The sequence below is a fragment of the Sceloporus undulatus genome, chromosome 2, assembly GCF_019175285.1.
Source record: "Sceloporus undulatus isolate JIND9_A2432 ecotype Alabama chromosome 2, SceUnd_v1.1, whole genome shotgun sequence".
NCBI lineage: Eukaryota > Metazoa > Chordata > Lepidosauria > Squamata > Phrynosomatidae > Sceloporus > Sceloporus undulatus.
The window spans coordinates 152,930,033-152,946,243 of record NC_056523.1 but is presented as its reverse complement, the minus strand read 5'-3'; the positions used below and the strand labels follow the sequence as shown (position 1 = coordinate 152,946,243).

The window sequence follows — 16,211 nt, the reverse complement described above, 5'->3', positions numbered from 1 at the left end:
AAACAAAAAAACTAAGTTTATAGAAAGTTAAGAGATTAAAAAAAAAGTCTTGTATAGTTATTCCCCCATTTCTTTTTTAGTGTGTTTGCATCTGCTTTGTTCTTTGGATTTAAAAAAAAACTGGTTTGGTTGGAAAGGATGAGATAGATTTTAATAGAAGACACTTTGTGAGATCTTGTAATACATAGAAAAAATAACTGGCATTCAGTACTGCAGTTACAGATCCATAACTGCTCTGTATTCAGTAAGACTATGTACTTTTATTGTTAATCTATGTTTATGCCACTCTCATCCACTTTAAGAGCTAGCAGCCAGATTGGGAAAAGGCGATCCATTCAGCTTTCATTCAGGGTGCAAAAAGTAGGATGTTTCCCCTCCCATCAATCCAGTGACCAAGACTGTGACAATCAGAATCAGGCCCCCTATTGCAAATCATTGTCACATCCTCACTGTGGATGTAAGTGGATGTAAAGATGGTAAGATGGAGGGAATATTTGCACTGAACCCACCTCCTTTGTTGAATCCACCTGCTGGGCCTTTTCAATTAGGGGAAGGTGCCCAGGCCAGGAAACATTACTTGACTATTTCGATGTAACTAAGAACTCATCTACACTGGCTGTTCCCAGAGTATTCTGGCACTGGAGCTGCCTAGATTATCCCCCTTAACTCCACACTCTGCAGTGACACCAGGTGGCTGTCTACATGCATGTCTCATTGAGCTGCTCAGTGCCACCGGAACGTCATCCCCTCTGAGATCAGAAATGAGGCACCCAACATTGATCATATGGCTGGGCACCTTGTTATGACCTCAGAGGAAGCAATCTGCACCAGCAATGGTGGTGCTGGGTGACACCATGGGATACCACTGTAAACACCTGCTTGGTGTCACCCCCCAAAGTGCTTCTGAAATATGTGAGAGGTTTTTTTTTCTACATTGGCTTTGCCAGGAATGGGGTGGATTTAGTGTGGAACTACTAGTTTTCCCTCATAAAGACAGGCTTTGGCCCTATGTCTTGTAATCAAGTCTTGGTGAGGGCAGTGGAAAACTGGTGTAATTGGTCCATGTAGTCATGCAACAGGACAACAGGCTACTGTCAGAACAGAACATGGAGAAACAAAATGGTTCCTGATTAGCAAAGGGGTCAGGCAAAGCTGCATACTATCATCCTACTTATTCAACTTGTGCACATAAAATATTATACAAAAAGCAGGCTTCGATACAAAAGAGGGAGGTGTGAAAATAGGAGGAAGGAACATCAAAAATCTAAGATATACAGATGACACCATATTACTAGCAGAAAACATTACAAACTTAGAGCAACTACTGAGGAAATTCAAGGGAAAAAGTGCAAAAACAGGCTTACTGTTGAATATAAAGAAAACAAAAATAATGATCACGGAAGATATCCATAAATTCAACCTAGACAATGAAGAAATAGCAATAGTAAAAGAGTTCCTGTACCTTGGATCAAACATTGATCAGAATGGGAACTGCAGTCAAGAAATCAGAAGAAGACTAAGGCGCGTTACAAACTGCTATTTCGGACGTCCTCAGGACGTCCCAGTTTGAAAAAGGGGCATCTCTTCCAGAAGCCCCTACTCCTATTACGGACAGAGTCCGTAACAAATGGCGGCGGCCTTTCCACACAGCCGCCGCCATATTGACATAGCGGACGCTGTGCGTCCGCACGTCGCACCCCAGAAGTGATGCCGCAAGTGCGTGACTAGCGCCTTGCGACATCTTCTCCGGGGCCCAGGAAGGAGCGCGATTTCCACACTCCTTCGGAGCATCTGGGACCCGCGTGGTTTGGCCACTGCGGCTCCCGGACACTGCAAGCGGCGGCGGTGAGACACCATCGCATTTCGGTGGTCTGTAACCCACCAGAAAATGGGGAAAGCAGCTATGAAAGAACTAGAAAAGGTCCTCAGGAGCAAAGGATGATTATGTGTGTTATTGTCTTTTCTTTCTCTTATTATTATTATTATTATTATTATTATTATTAAACTTTATTTCTATAGCGCTGTAATTATACACAGCGCTGTACAAAGTCGGTAAAATAGGAGTAAATAAAAACCTGCCCAAGGCGTACATTCTAAGATAATAACAATTAAAAGAGGAATAGATAAAATTACCATATAGAAAAGAAAAAACAGATTAAAAACATCAAATATCAAGCAAATCACATCACATCAAATATTGTCAGACAGCCAGATGACAATTACAAATTCCCTGAGAACGCTTCCCTAAACAATATGGTTTTCAGCTCAGCCTTAAAGCTGGTTAGGGAAGTGATGAGCCGTGCATGCAGAGGAAGAAGGTTCCAGGAATGAGGGGCAGCAAGAGAGAAGGGACGGATCCGGGATGGGGCAGAGAAGATCCTGGGTTGAGAGAGGAGACTTTGGCTACCAGAGTGGAGAGTGCGAGTAGGGATGTAGGGAGAGAGAAGATCAGTTAAATACAGAGGGGCCAGCCCATGCAGGGCTTTAAAGGTGAGTAGCAGAAGTTTGTACCTGATGCGAAAGGAAAAGGGAGCCAGTGAAGGGAAGACAACAGAGGGGAGACATGATCATAACGGCGAGCGAGTGAAATAATGTGTGCAGCTGAATGCTGAACAGAAATTAATGGGTGGAGATGAGAGAGGGGAAGCCCTGCCAGGAGGAGGTTACAGTAGTCTAATCGTGAGACCACTAGGGCATGGACCAGTGTTTTTGCGGTGGAAGCTGAGAGGTATGGACGGATTTTGGCGATATTGCAGAGAAAAAAATCTGCAGACTTTGGCTGTAGTCTGGATCTGAGGGATAAATGACAAAGAGGAGTCAAAGATGAAACCGAGACTGCGGGCTTCCTGGACCGGCTGGATAGAGATGTTATTGACAGAAATAGAAAAGGAGTAGTGAAGGGTGGGCTTAGGAGGGAAAACAAGAAGCTCGGTCTTGGACATATTGAGCTTCTTTCATATATCTATATATCTATATCTATATCTATATCTCTCCTTTATGTAACCCTTTTATTATCCTTTTATATATCCTATTGTATGGATTGGTTTGATTTTATTGCTATAAACTAAGTTAGCCAATATTAATGACACTTGATTAATTTTAGAATCAACCAAGTGCCAAGAGGGGGAGTATGTGAAGAAATGTATGAATGTGTATGAAAGGCACTACTGGAGCAAACGAAATGGAGAATGCGCAGTGCATGATGGGGAAAGCTGCCTGGCAAGCGAGGCGAGGATTTTTTGAGAACTGCTGATGTGGCGATAGATGGCGTGTCCAAAACCTTGGATGTAGCTGCTTATCCGTAAAGAAGTAGATATTCAGGACTGTACGAACAGCCTGGATAGAAACAAAGACTGGAAAGGAAGAGACTGAAAAAAACTGTTCGATCTGAAGTGTTAGTCAGCGTCAAAGGAAGAGGTCCTCACGTAAAGACAGCAGGACAGAGGACGTGGTAAAGCCTTAAAAGAGAGACTTTTCCAAATCAAAGGTGTGCTCTGGTCCCACGGCAACAGAGCTCCCACGCCTTCATGAAAACAACTGTTCAACAGCTTCAGTGAAGTGCCTTCTCTGTGTGTGAGTATTGTGTGAATGGTGTGTGTGAGAGCTCTCTTGGTACTTGTATCTGTCTATGTCTGTGTATTTCAATACATGTTACATACATTGGCGCATTACAGACTGCCCCTTTGGGGCGGCCTGTAGGCGCGCCTTCCCCCGGTGTATCGGGGTCTCAGTGGTCAGAACGGCAGCTGTTGAGGCCCCAATCTGCCGCTTTCTGGACCGCGGGGAAGCGTCAAAAGGCCGCTTCCCCACAGCCTGGAAAGGGGTGTCCTTGGGGCTTCAAGCCCCAAGGACACCCCACAGTGGCAGGGAGGAGGAGAAAGGGGCCGCTTGGCCCCTTTCTCCCTTGTGTTGCTGGGCGCAGCCGTCTGAAGGTTGCGCCCAGCGACGCAAACCAGGAAGGAGCTCCGAAACGGAGCTCCTTCCTGCTCCACGCAAAGGGTGCATTAAGCACCCTTGCATGGAGCGATGGCGTCACATCCGCGCTGCCTTGTTTGGAGGCGGCGCATTCGTCACACCATCATGGTGGCGGCCGTGTGGAACGGCCGCCACCATTTTGTGTGAGCGGAGCACATGCTAGGGTTAGGGGGGTGCAGAAGCACCGCCCCTTCCTAACCCTAGTACGCGCTGTGCACATACTTTAATGGCGGTGTGTAACCCGCCTTTGTGTCTAAAACCAAATTTGGTGTCTCTTTGTCTGTGTCAGCCCTGCTGTGGATAGGTTTACTGGGAGGGAGATTTCCAGTACACGCTCTCAGGTTGAACAGGTTGCCCTTAAAATCTGGGCATAACAGTGCTAGGATGCAGTGGCCAGCCAAAAAGACAAACAAAAGGGTCATAGAATAGATCAGGCCTGAGATTCCCTAGAAGCCAAGGTAACTAAACTAAAACTGCCATACTTTAACCAGATCATGAGAAGACATAGCTCACTAGAAAAGACCATAATGCTAGGAAAAGTGGAAGGAAACAGAAACAGAAGAAAACCACATGCTAGGTGGCTGGACTCCATAAGAAGGCCATAGGCATGAATCTGCAAGAACTGAGGACAGTGATGGAGGACAGAAAGTATTGGAGATGTCTCATCCATAGGGCAGCCAAGAGTTGAGAGCAACTCGAGGGTAGTTAACAACAAAGTAATGCCCCAACCATTTGGTGGGGTTTGTGTGCTGGCAGGTGACATGTAGGTTGTGTGGTTATGTGTGAGAAATTGTGTGAAGTGATAGATATTTCTGTCTGCAATACGCCTTAAAATGGTACATGCAACTGCAACAGGAGTTTACACTTGTGTATGCCACCAAGAGAATTCTGTTCAATGTACTGCAATTTAAATCAAGACTAGATATTTTGAAAACTCTGTATTAGCTACTCAGGGGCTGTAAGAGCAGGCCAAAAGGCCCATTTTCCCTGGCCTGGCATTTTCCTGTTTAGACAATGCACACCAGCAAACCTAGGGCAGGATCAGACAAGCTGGACACCAAGTTGTTTACATTGGCGAGTTACAGACCGCCCCTTTGAGGTGGCCTGTAGGTGCTGCTTTCCCCGGTGTATCGGGGCCTCAGCTGCCACAACGGCAGCCGCTGAGGCCCCAATCTGCCGCTTTCCAGGCTGTGGGGAAGCCACAAAAGGCCCCTTCCCTGCAGACTGGAAAGGGGTGTCCTTGGGGCTTCAAGCCCCAAGGACACCCCATGACGGCGAGGAGGAGGAGAAAGGGGCCGCTTGGCCCCTTTCTCCCTTGCATTGCTGGGCGCAGCCATCTGAAGGCTGCGTCCAGTGACGCAAAGCAGGAAGGAGCTCCAAAACGGAGCTCCTTCCGGGGTCGCGCAAAGGGTGCCATAGGCGCCGTGGCGTGGCCCCCATACGTCACAACCGTGCCACCTTGTTTGGAGGCGATGCGGTCATGACGTATTGATGGCGGTGGCCGTGTGGAACGGCCGCTGCCATTTTGTGCGCACGGAGTGCGGACTAGGGTTAGGGGGTGCGGAAGCACCGCCCCTTCCTAACCCTACTGGGCGCTCCACGTGTACTATATGGCCCGTTTGTAACGGGCCATTGAGAACATTAAAAAGTACAGTCTGCCTGCCCCAAGCACAGTCTTGTTATCTGCATATTTGAACATCTACAGATAGCCCAACCCCATTCATCCCTATTGGCAGTGCATGCATGTGGTTGCACAGTCACAGCTGCACACACCATGTGCCTCCATTAAAACCAATGGGACAAGGTCTCATGGTTTTTGGCACCCACAGGGGATGGTGGTGGTGGTGGTGTATAGAATGTAACCCCCATGGACACAAAGGGGCGACTGTATATCTGAGGTTGCACACTTCTTTTTTCCATTTGTGGAAACTTACCAACTCTTTTTGCTATTCCCTTGTATTTTCACCTATAGATTCACATTATAATCAAACCAATGAAGACCAGAAACTAATGTCACAAAGTTCTGAGAGGCCTGTTGTCTACATGTCGTTTTCAGGCAGGTGTAGAAACACATCCTAGATTCTCTGCAATTAGTGCCTGGGGCTATGAAGTCAACATTTTAAAAAGCTCCCACAGTGCCACCTTGGAGTGCCTGATTTAGTGCCATCATATTTTTAGGAAGTGCAAATAAAGGCCGGGAGCCAGTGGAGTGGTTTAAACATTGGACTAGAACTCAAGGGACCAGGGTTTGAATTCCCACTCAGCCATGGAAACTCACTGGGTGATTTTGGGCAAGTCATAAATTTCAACCTCAGAGGATAGCCATGGCAAACCCCTTCTGAAAAAAAAAATTCCATGAAGGTTCAGTTTGAGGTCACTATAAGTTGAAAATGACTTGAAGGCACACAACAACAATACAAATGAAAGCTGGGGTGTAGCTATGTGGTATGTGCAAGATGGGAGCATTGTCTCCTAAATACAAATTCTGTCCCATGATGAAATTTAATTTCCATCCCTTTATTTTAAGCAGTGCAGTAATTTAAAACTTTAGTAGAGCATTCAGAAATGTATTTCAGACACTGAAAGAACAGGGGCAAGTGAACTTACTAAGAGAATGCCAGCACGTCAAACACAAGAGTCCTAGGTGTGAATGATTTGCAGTGCCTATCTGCAATGTTAGGAATTTGAGGCTGAAGGAAAATTTAAATGGGAGGGGAGAATTCTGACATTTAAACTTTTTTAATAGTCATATGAATGCATGGAATCTGGGAAGAGACCATCCTCGACAATCTTCTTTCCTCTCCCTCTCACATTCATATCTCTACAGGTATCATGTAACTGTCTGTGCCCCCATATGTCTCATGTGATTGTGTATGTCATTTGATCATAACCTAATGCAAAGGCAGTGCTTCACAGTTAATGCCATGACATATACAGTACATTGAAGCTGGACTTACTAGTTATCTTTCTACCATATGAGCTCCTGACAGGAGCAATAATTTTTTCCTCTAGGACAGATTAGCATGTGTATATGTGTGTACAGTTATGATGAAAATGATCAACAAAAGGTTGATTGCCTAAAGCCATGCTGGAGTCAGATAACATAAATGTTTGTGAACATGACAATGACAATTATTTTCTCTATGAAATCGAGTGTGGTATTTAAAATGCATTTTGTTAAAAATAAAACTCTTAAGGAAACATGCAAACTGGACTGCACAGACTGCAAGGAGGCCTCTAGAAAACAGGATGCCACAGCCAGGCGTAAGTTGAAATTGCATCCATAATTTTATTGCACAAACAATTTCTTTTTCACAAAAAATATATGAAAAACAACTTGACAGTCGTCCATTTTCATGACTGCCTTCATGTTTTGAGGCATCAATTCTCAACAATATAGATAGACTATAGTTAAGCAATCACAGGACTTTAAGACATGCATAAAAAGATCTATATCTTCATATGAAACATTTAAGCAAAGTGATCTCTGTTGTCTTTCTGCCATCCACACAGAATGTTTTAGAGTAGAAAACATCTCAGGAAAAATATGGAAAGACACTGATAAATTGACCTAAAAGCTAAAGTGAAATGGCAGAATGTGAACATAGTCTTGCCTTCTATTGTGGGTAATTCCATGTTAAATCTAATGACCTGGACTCTGTTGCTGGAGCTAAAGTAGACCTATTGATACAATGGAATTTACTTATGTGTTGACTTATCAGTGAAAAATTCATTGAGTGGGTCTTCTCAGCATCTTACTCCATGTTTAGAAAACATGGGTATGAAGTGGAGAGCTCCTGCTTTATCAGGAGCAAAGGATTACCTCACCTAACCTATTCCAATGACAAGTTCTGGAGGAGCTTCTACATATTTCTCTATCTAGCTACTCAGTTCTGAGTTTTCATAAAACATTAGACAACATCACCATCTCCAGAGGCTGTTTTCTTTCCCATCTCAATCCTTGAAAATTAATCAATATTTTTAGTTCCGCTCTCAGAGTACATTTATTTCTCATAAAAATAATAAATGTCAATATCTGAACCACGTTTTAAGTATTTTGTGGAGCTGTCAGACCGCCAAATCAAACATTATTTCATGCCTTTATGCAAAAGCACTTCGCCATTTAAAAATAAATATTTAAATATGACTTCATAGGGGAAATATATTCCTGTGGTTAGATGAAATACTCAAGAAAATTAAGAGCTAGGTGTGAATCTCTTAAAAATTTTCTGTTCTTATGTTGGCTGATCTGTCATCAAACTGTGCATAGGAAAATGAGTCACTTTACCCTACATGAGAAGATCACATTGACAAGAAATGTGTTTTAAGAGCATAGGATTTCTGAGGTCAGTGTTTTTAGTATATAAAAAAGAAAATATATAACATTTTATTTTTCGATAGCATTCACAAAGTCCAGACACTAAAAGAGTTGCAAATATTTGCTTATTTTGTTCTCATGTTATCAGAACGAAAAATATCAAAAGTTTTTCCAACTAGTTGGCCAGATTAAGATTTGTTTTTGGTAGCTGCTATCAACATTACAAACACATTTGAATATTGTGATTCAAACTCAGAATTTTAAGAATTAAACACTCAAAGCTGAGGTCTAAATAGATGAATTTGCTAGAATTGCTTTGCTCCAAATATGAAATGTTATAATCCCAAGGTCTTTCATCTCAGACATAAAGAAATAGCATTTGGGGGGGGGGGCGTTAAATTCTTATTGAAAACCCAATTGAAATAAATTTGTCATTCATCCCCACTCCATCCCTAGCTTCATGTGGCACTCATGCAAGGCCCTTTCAGAGAACCCCAGAATCATAGAATCATAGAATCATAGAATCATAGAGTTGGAAGAGACCACTAGGGCCATCCAGTCCAACCCCCTGCCATGCAGGAAATCCAAATCAAAGCATCCCTGACAGATGGCCATCCAGCCTCTGTTTAAAGACCTCCAAGGAAGGAGACTCTATCACCCTCTGAGAGAGTGCATTCCATTGTCGAACAGCCCTAACTGTCAGGAAGTTCCTCCTAATGTTCAGGTGGAATCTCTTTTCCTGCAGCTTGCATCCATTGTTCCGGGTGCTGTTCTCTGGAGCAGCAGAAAACAAGCTTGCTCCCTCTTCAATATGACATCCCTTCAAATATTTAAACAGGGCGATCATATCACCTCTTAACCTTCTTTTCTCCAGGCTAAACATCCCCAGCTCCCTAAGTCGTTCCTCATAGGACATGGTTTCCAGACCCTTCACCATTTTTGTTGCCCTCCTTTGGACACGCTCCAGTTTCTCAATGTCCTTTCTGAATTGTGGTGCCCAGAACTGGACACAATATTCTAGGTGGGGCCTGACCAGAGCAGAATACAGTGGCACTATTACTTCTCTTGATCTAGACACTATACTTCTATTGATGCAGCCTAAAATAGCATTGGCCTTTTTAGCGGCCGCATCACACTGTTGACTCATGTTCAACTTGTGGTCTACTTGGACTCCTAGATCCCTTTCACACGTAGTTTCATTCAGCCAGGTGTCACCCATCCTATATCTGTGCATTTTATTTTTCCGCCCTAAGTGCAATTTCTCCGTGTTGAATTTCATTTTGTTAGCTTTGGCCCAGCTTTCTAGTCTATTCAGGTCATTTTGAATCTTGATCCTGTCCTCTGGGGTATTAGCTATTCCCCCTAATTTGGTATCATCTGCAAATTTGATAAGTATGCTTCCAATTCTGTCATCCAGGTCATTGATAAAGATGTTGAATAGCACTGGGCCCAGGACAGAGCCCTGTGGGACCCCACTGGTCACTTCTCTCCAGGATGAAAAGGAGCCATTGTTGAGCACCCTTTGGGTTCGGCCGGTCAACCAATTACAGATCCATTTAACAGTTCCTTTGTCTAGCCCACATTTTACAAGCTTGTTTGCAAGAATGTCATGGGAAACCTTGTCAAAGGCCTTACTGAAATCAAGATATACTATATCCACAGCATTCCCTTCATCTACCAAGCTGGTAATTTTATCAAAGAAAGAGATTAGGTTTGTCTGGCATGACTTGTTTCTCTGAAACCCATGTTGACTTTTTGTGATTATGGCATTGCCTTCTAGATGTTCACAGACTCTCTGTTTAATGATCTGCTCCAGAATCTTTCCTAGTACTGATGTCAGACTAACTGGACGATAATTGTTGGGATCGTCTTTTTCCCACTTTTTGAAGATGGGGACAACGTTTGCCCTCCTCCAGTCTGCTGGGATCTCTCCTGTTTTCCAGGAGTTTTCAAAGATTATTGCCAATGGCTCCAAAATTACATTTGCCATTTCTTTTAATACCCTTGGATGGAGTTCATCTGGTCCCGGAGACTTAAATTCATTTAGATTAATAAGGTGTTCCTCTACTATCTCTTTACTTATTCTGTACTGAAATGCCCCTATCCTGTCCTCTGCTCCATTATCCTCAGGTTGAGCACCCTTTGCCTTTTCTGAGAAGACTGAGGCAAAGAAGGTGTTGAGTAATTCTGCCTTTTCTCTGTCTTCTGTTAGCATTTTGCCATCTTCTCCACGCAGTGGCCCTACTGTTTCCTTCTTCTTCCTTTTTCTGCGGACATATCCAAAAAAGCCCTTTTTGTTGTTCTTAACCTCTCTTTCAAGCCTGAGTTCATTCTGTGCTTTAGCTTTTCTGACTTTACCCCTACACATGCCTGCTATTTCTTTGAATTCCTTTTTTGTGATTTCCCCCTTTTTCCATTTCTTATACATGTTCCGTTTCAAACTTAGCTCGGTTGAAAGTTCCTTAGTCATCCATCCTGGTTTCTTGAGACACCTCCCGTTTTTCTTTCTCACTGGAACTGTTTGAAATTGTGCCTTCAGTATCTCCCTTTTGAGAAAGTCCCATCCATCCTGAACTCCTTTATCTTTTAGTATTTCTGACCATGGAATTGCCCTCAATACCTCTCTAAGTTTACTGAAATCCGCTCTCCTAAAGTCTAGGATGCGTGTCTGACTATGCCTGGCTTCTCCTTTCCACTGTATTACAAACTCCAGGAGAACATGGTCACTTCCACCTAATGATCCCACCACTTGCACCCCATTAACCAAGTCATCCTTGTTGGTTAGGATCAGATCTAAAATAGCTGACCCCCTTGTTGCCTCTTCCACCTTTTGGACCATGAAATTGTCTTCCAGGCAAGTGAGGAATTTGCTAGGCCTTGAGGATTTTGCTGAGTTTGACTTCCAACAAATATCAGGATAGTTGAAGTCGCCCATCACTACTACATCTCTCTTTTCTGACTGTGTGGTCATCTGTTCTAAAAAGATATCATCCAATTCCTCAGTCTGACTTGGGGGTCTGTAGTAGACTCCCACCGTAACATCCTTGTTGTTTCCCTCCCCTTTAATTTTTACCCAGATGCTCTCCACCTGGCTTCCATGATTGATGTCCTGGATCTCTTCACTGGTGTAAATATCTCTGACATATAGTGCTATTCCTCCTCCTTTCTTGTTTGGCCTATTTCTCTTTAAAAGGTTATACCCCTCTATTTCCACATTCCAATCGTGAGACTCATCCCACCAGGTTTCAGTGATGCCTGTTATATCATATTTGCTTTGTTGTACTAGGAGTTCGAGTTCATCTTGCTTATTTCCCATGCTCTGTGCATTAGTGTAGAGACATCGCAGACCATAGTTCCCTTTTACTTGCTGCCTGTGCAAGTTTTTTTGCCTCCCACTGTTGGGTCCTTGCACTTTTTTTCTTGTTTCCTCTATGCCAGTTTGACTATTTTCGCCATCCCTTTCGCCTTCCTTAATATTGTCTCCCTTCCCCTCGGAACTCAGTTTAAAGCCCTCCTGATCAGGTTCTTGAGACTGTTGGCAAAAACATTTCTTCCAACTGGCGTGAGATGCAACCCGTCTGTTGCAAGAAGTCCCTCCTCATGGAACCGCAGCCCATGATCGAAGAATCCAAATCCTTCTCGGCGGCACCATCTGCGAAGCCAGTTGTTCACATCCGCTATTTTCCTCTCCCTTCCTGGACCATGCCCTTCAACTGGCAGAAGAGACGAGATGACAACCTGTACATCCATTCCTTTCAGCTTCCTACCAAGCGCCTCGTAATCCCTTTTGATGTTCTGAAGGCTGTGTCTTCCAGTATCATTAGTTCCCACGTGGACCAAAAGGAAGGGGTATTTGTCAGTAGGCTTGACCAGTCTTGTCAGCCTCTCTGTCACATCACGGATCTTTGCTCCTGGAAGACAACACACCTCTCGAGACATCTTGTCAGGCCTACATATCACTGCTTCTGTACCCCTCAGCAAGGAGTCCCCCACTACGACCACACGCCTCCTCCGAGGCTTAGCAGCGACTGTTCCCTCGGGTGGGACTCTCAGGCTCCCCTGCTCTGTCCCTGAAGTCTGTCCATGCTGCTCTTCTTCATCCTCCTTGATAAGGGAAAGAGCTTCGAATCGATTCTCTAGCTGCAAGCTCCCAGAACAATTCCTTCTTGGCTTACTTCTCTTTGTGACATTCCTCCAGCTGTCTGCCTCCTGTGTATGGCAAGTGACCTCTTCCACCCTAGCTCCTTCCTCTGCATGGTACTCATCCAAGATGGTTAGTTCTATTGTGTCCAGGAAATCCTCTTGTTCCCTAATATGCTGAAGTGTAGCTACTCTTGACTCCAGCTGCTGCACTTTCTCCTCCAAGAGTGCTACCAACTTGCACTTGGTGCATGTGAAGTTCTCGACTTCTGTGGGCAAGAAGAGAAACATCCCACAAGAGTTGCAGGTGACTACAGCAGATCCCTCGTTGTCCATACTGCAAAGTCTTTAGTAATGACTAGGACAGTCAATCTACTGGGAGTACTTCTTTAAAGGAATGTACTGGCTGCTATCTGATACTTAAAGGCAAGGTTCTATTTCAATATCTGATTCTAACCTGATGCCACTTGAGTAGAGTTGTTGAGTTAAAGAAAACTAAAACTAAAAGTTGGTATATAAAGCTAGTCTGCTAGCTCCACCCCCTTGTGACTCACAGATGTGACTCACAGAAGCTCCACCCCTTCAGCAATGAGCACACGGTCTCAAGCACACGGTCTCAAAATGGCTGCCAAGCAGCTCCTCTCCTTCTCCTCTCTCTGGCCGGACTGCTCTCATATCATAGGTTTGGGCTCAACTATATTGCAAGACCTTTACACAAAATAAAATGCGGCACCCATGGCATGGAAGAGATAGATACTTAACATGACCATGCCATTTCTGTCCCAAATGCTGCAAGTAATCCGGCAATGCTACTCCAGGGTGAAAGTTCTAACTACTCCTCCGGCTACTAACTCTCATTGCTGAGATTGCTAGAGACAGAAAGAGGAAGCAGAAGCCAGGAGGAGAGAGAGGGAGAGGGAGAGGGAGCACCAGTGTTTCCAGTTTGCTTACTTCCACCTCCGGTTTCAGTTCCAGCCCTTTGATCTATTGAATTACACTTACTGAACTTTATTACTAAGTTTTGCATTTTTTGTTCTTTTCCCCAGACATTCTTTCCTCTTTTTGTGTTACATCACATTTCAAGCTGAAGATGCATGAACTGTCATATGTCAGATCTATGTCAGCTGCTTTCAAAGTCTTTTCACCTGAAGAGCAAAGTGAAAAGCTTTAAAATAAATAACTATATGTGTATCTGCTTCCTTATTTCGGTGTATAAAAGTCTATGCTTAGTGCATATTATGTTGGTTGAAGGAATTGTCTTACTTCAAACTAGATATAGTTTTTTAAAGATCTATATCACTTTTCACAGAAAGTCAATCCATACTGCAGTGTCACAAAATTTTAAAAAAGTCCTATATTTCTCTTTCTTTAGTTATTAAGTTTTAAAACAATCCCCCTTGGACACAGTGATAGCAAATCACACATTACTAGATTTCCAAACTTTATCTGTCCATCTACCTTTTAATACTTGTCCCTGCTCCCTATGAATTGTATATCCATTGAGTTACCACCCAGCTTATTTGATCCCTTGGAAAGATAAATGCTTTCCCTTGAAAATTTAAACAAAGAGAAAATTAAAGAACAGGGAAAGATAAACAATATCACAAAGTCCAATTTCCTCTCTTCTATATGATCTGTCTTTCCAAACAAGGCCAAATTCAACTTTGAGCACATATGTGGTTATGCAGTATCAGGAACTGATTTAAGAAAATATATGAACAACAGGTAATTAAACAAAACAAAAAAAGAGTTAATATCATCTCATTTTATCATCTAAACATTGCATGGAATACTCTCAAATGCACTAATGAATTATTAAAGGAGAAGGTGCCTTTGGTTATGATCCACAAGCCAGCTCTCATCAAAACATACTTGTGGCTATGTCTAGTTCTTCCCTTGGACTAATATATGTTTTGAGGAATTTTAGAATGTATAAATGTATCCCCATGCGGTGTAGTAGAGGTGCAACTATGTGAAATCAATCCATCCACAGTATCTTTTCCATGGTTTGCATTCCTGTTTCACCACAGAGGAATGGATTTTAACAAGTGAGTCACCATATAAAAATGGCCGGGATTTGTTGCCTTGTGTTGACATTTCCTTGTGAAAAAAAAAGGTTTATGTCAAGTCACCCTCAGCAATGCCACCAGTATTTCCTTTTCCTTTTTATTTTCCCCTTTTCCTTTAGTGAAATTCAAAGCAAGTTTGGGAGACTCTTCCTTAGGCCAATCTTCTCAGAAACTTTGAGAAAAGGTGGAAATAATGTTGTTGAGGGAAAGTTTCACATACTCCTCTAGGCTTCCAATAAGTCTTTTCAGGGCATAACTGATTGTGGCTTTAGTAAAATATGGTGGCATTCTTGAGAGGTGTTTTGTGCTGGAACTGGGAGTAGTTCCAGGCCTCCTAAGACTTTGTTTGCTGAAGAAGATGACACACATTACTGTTACAAGATAAGCTTTAGTAGAAATAAATGATGCAGCCAGAGGGTATTCAACAAAGAAATATCCTAACTCCTCTGCTGATGGTGTCAGCATCCACTCACAGCCAATGGCAGAAATGAGACTTTAAACAGCTAATTCTACCCAGATAATCCCTATCCAGAAATTATACCCCTATAGCTATAAAATTGTGCAAGCAGGTTAGTAACAGAGAAAAATCCTCAGCCTTCATATCTTTCCTCAGTTTCAAACTGTCAAACTAACACAAAAAGTACCAAACAAGGTCACCAATGTGAAACAATGCTTTCTATTAGTACTCGGATGAGAGACCACTGATGAATATCAGGTACTGTAGGTTATATTTGAGTGAAAGGAAATGGAAAATTCACCTCTAAATATTCTTTGCCTAAGAAAACCCAGTGAAATTCAGGGGTCACCATAAGCCAACGGGTGGCTTGAAGGTACATACACACAATGGGGAAGATGACCTAGGGTAGTGTATACTGTTCAACATTTCACAGATGAAACCAGGACACGTGCAACTAAACAGCATCAGATGTGGCCAAAGAGGCAAAAGTTATTAAGGAAGAAGATCACACAAGCTAGGAAAGGCTGCAGCAGTTTGCTTTTGCTGGGGAGGGCAATATTCTGTTCACTGGGGAGAGCAATATTCTGCCCCCTCTTCTCCTCTCTCCCCTGCTAAATTAACTGAGTGTGAATTACCTTTACACTTTAAACTCAGTTTGCACCAGTGAAAGTAAGCTGAGGACAAGGAGGGATAGCATGAGAAGGAAACAGAAACAGAGACGTGTTTTGTATATGTCTAGATGTTTTTACATTCTAGGCTTAATTCCCACTTACATGTCTATGATTTGGTTTGGCCCCGAACGTGGTTCCCACTATCTTTGCATTGGAACAAGGCTGGTGCCAGAGAGGCAATGGGAAGGCCTGTGTGGAGAGGCCAGACCGCATGGTGGAGAAGGCCAGGCTGAGTGGTGGAGAGGCCTGGGAGACGGAGGAGGCAGTCCGGGCCAAGAGGACAGAGAAGGTAGGCTGGGAAGAAGGCCAGAGATGGAGGGAGGGGACGGAAGAAGGCCAGGGACGGAGGCTGGGGCAGAGAGGCCAGGGAAAAGCCACTGCCAGTGGGAACCAGGGCAGATTCAAATCTGATTCGAATTTGCCTTGGGCTGAATCAATTTATTTAGAAATAAATTAATTCAGCCCAAAAACACCCCATTTTACCAGCATCTTTTTACCAACCTCCCTCCCTAACTGTCATCGTTCGGCCTCTGAGGGAGAGAGAAGGCTGGCCCAGTACCATCAGGGGCTGGCCTGAAGAC

At 43.4% G+C, this 16,211-nt stretch overlaps 1 long non-coding RNA gene across 1 annotated transcript in view; it reads left to right on the top strand.

The window, feature by feature from the left end:
• The first annotated feature begins 3,265 nt into the window (after positions 1-3,265).
• LOC121924096 overlaps positions 3,266-16,211 on the top strand; it is a 56,603-nt gene continuing 43,657 nt past the window's right edge. Inside the window, exon 1 of the long non-coding RNA XR_006102523.1 lies at positions 3,266-3,573. This is a non-coding gene — a long non-coding RNA (uncharacterized LOC121924096). The remainder of the gene's footprint in view (positions 3,574-16,211) is intronic.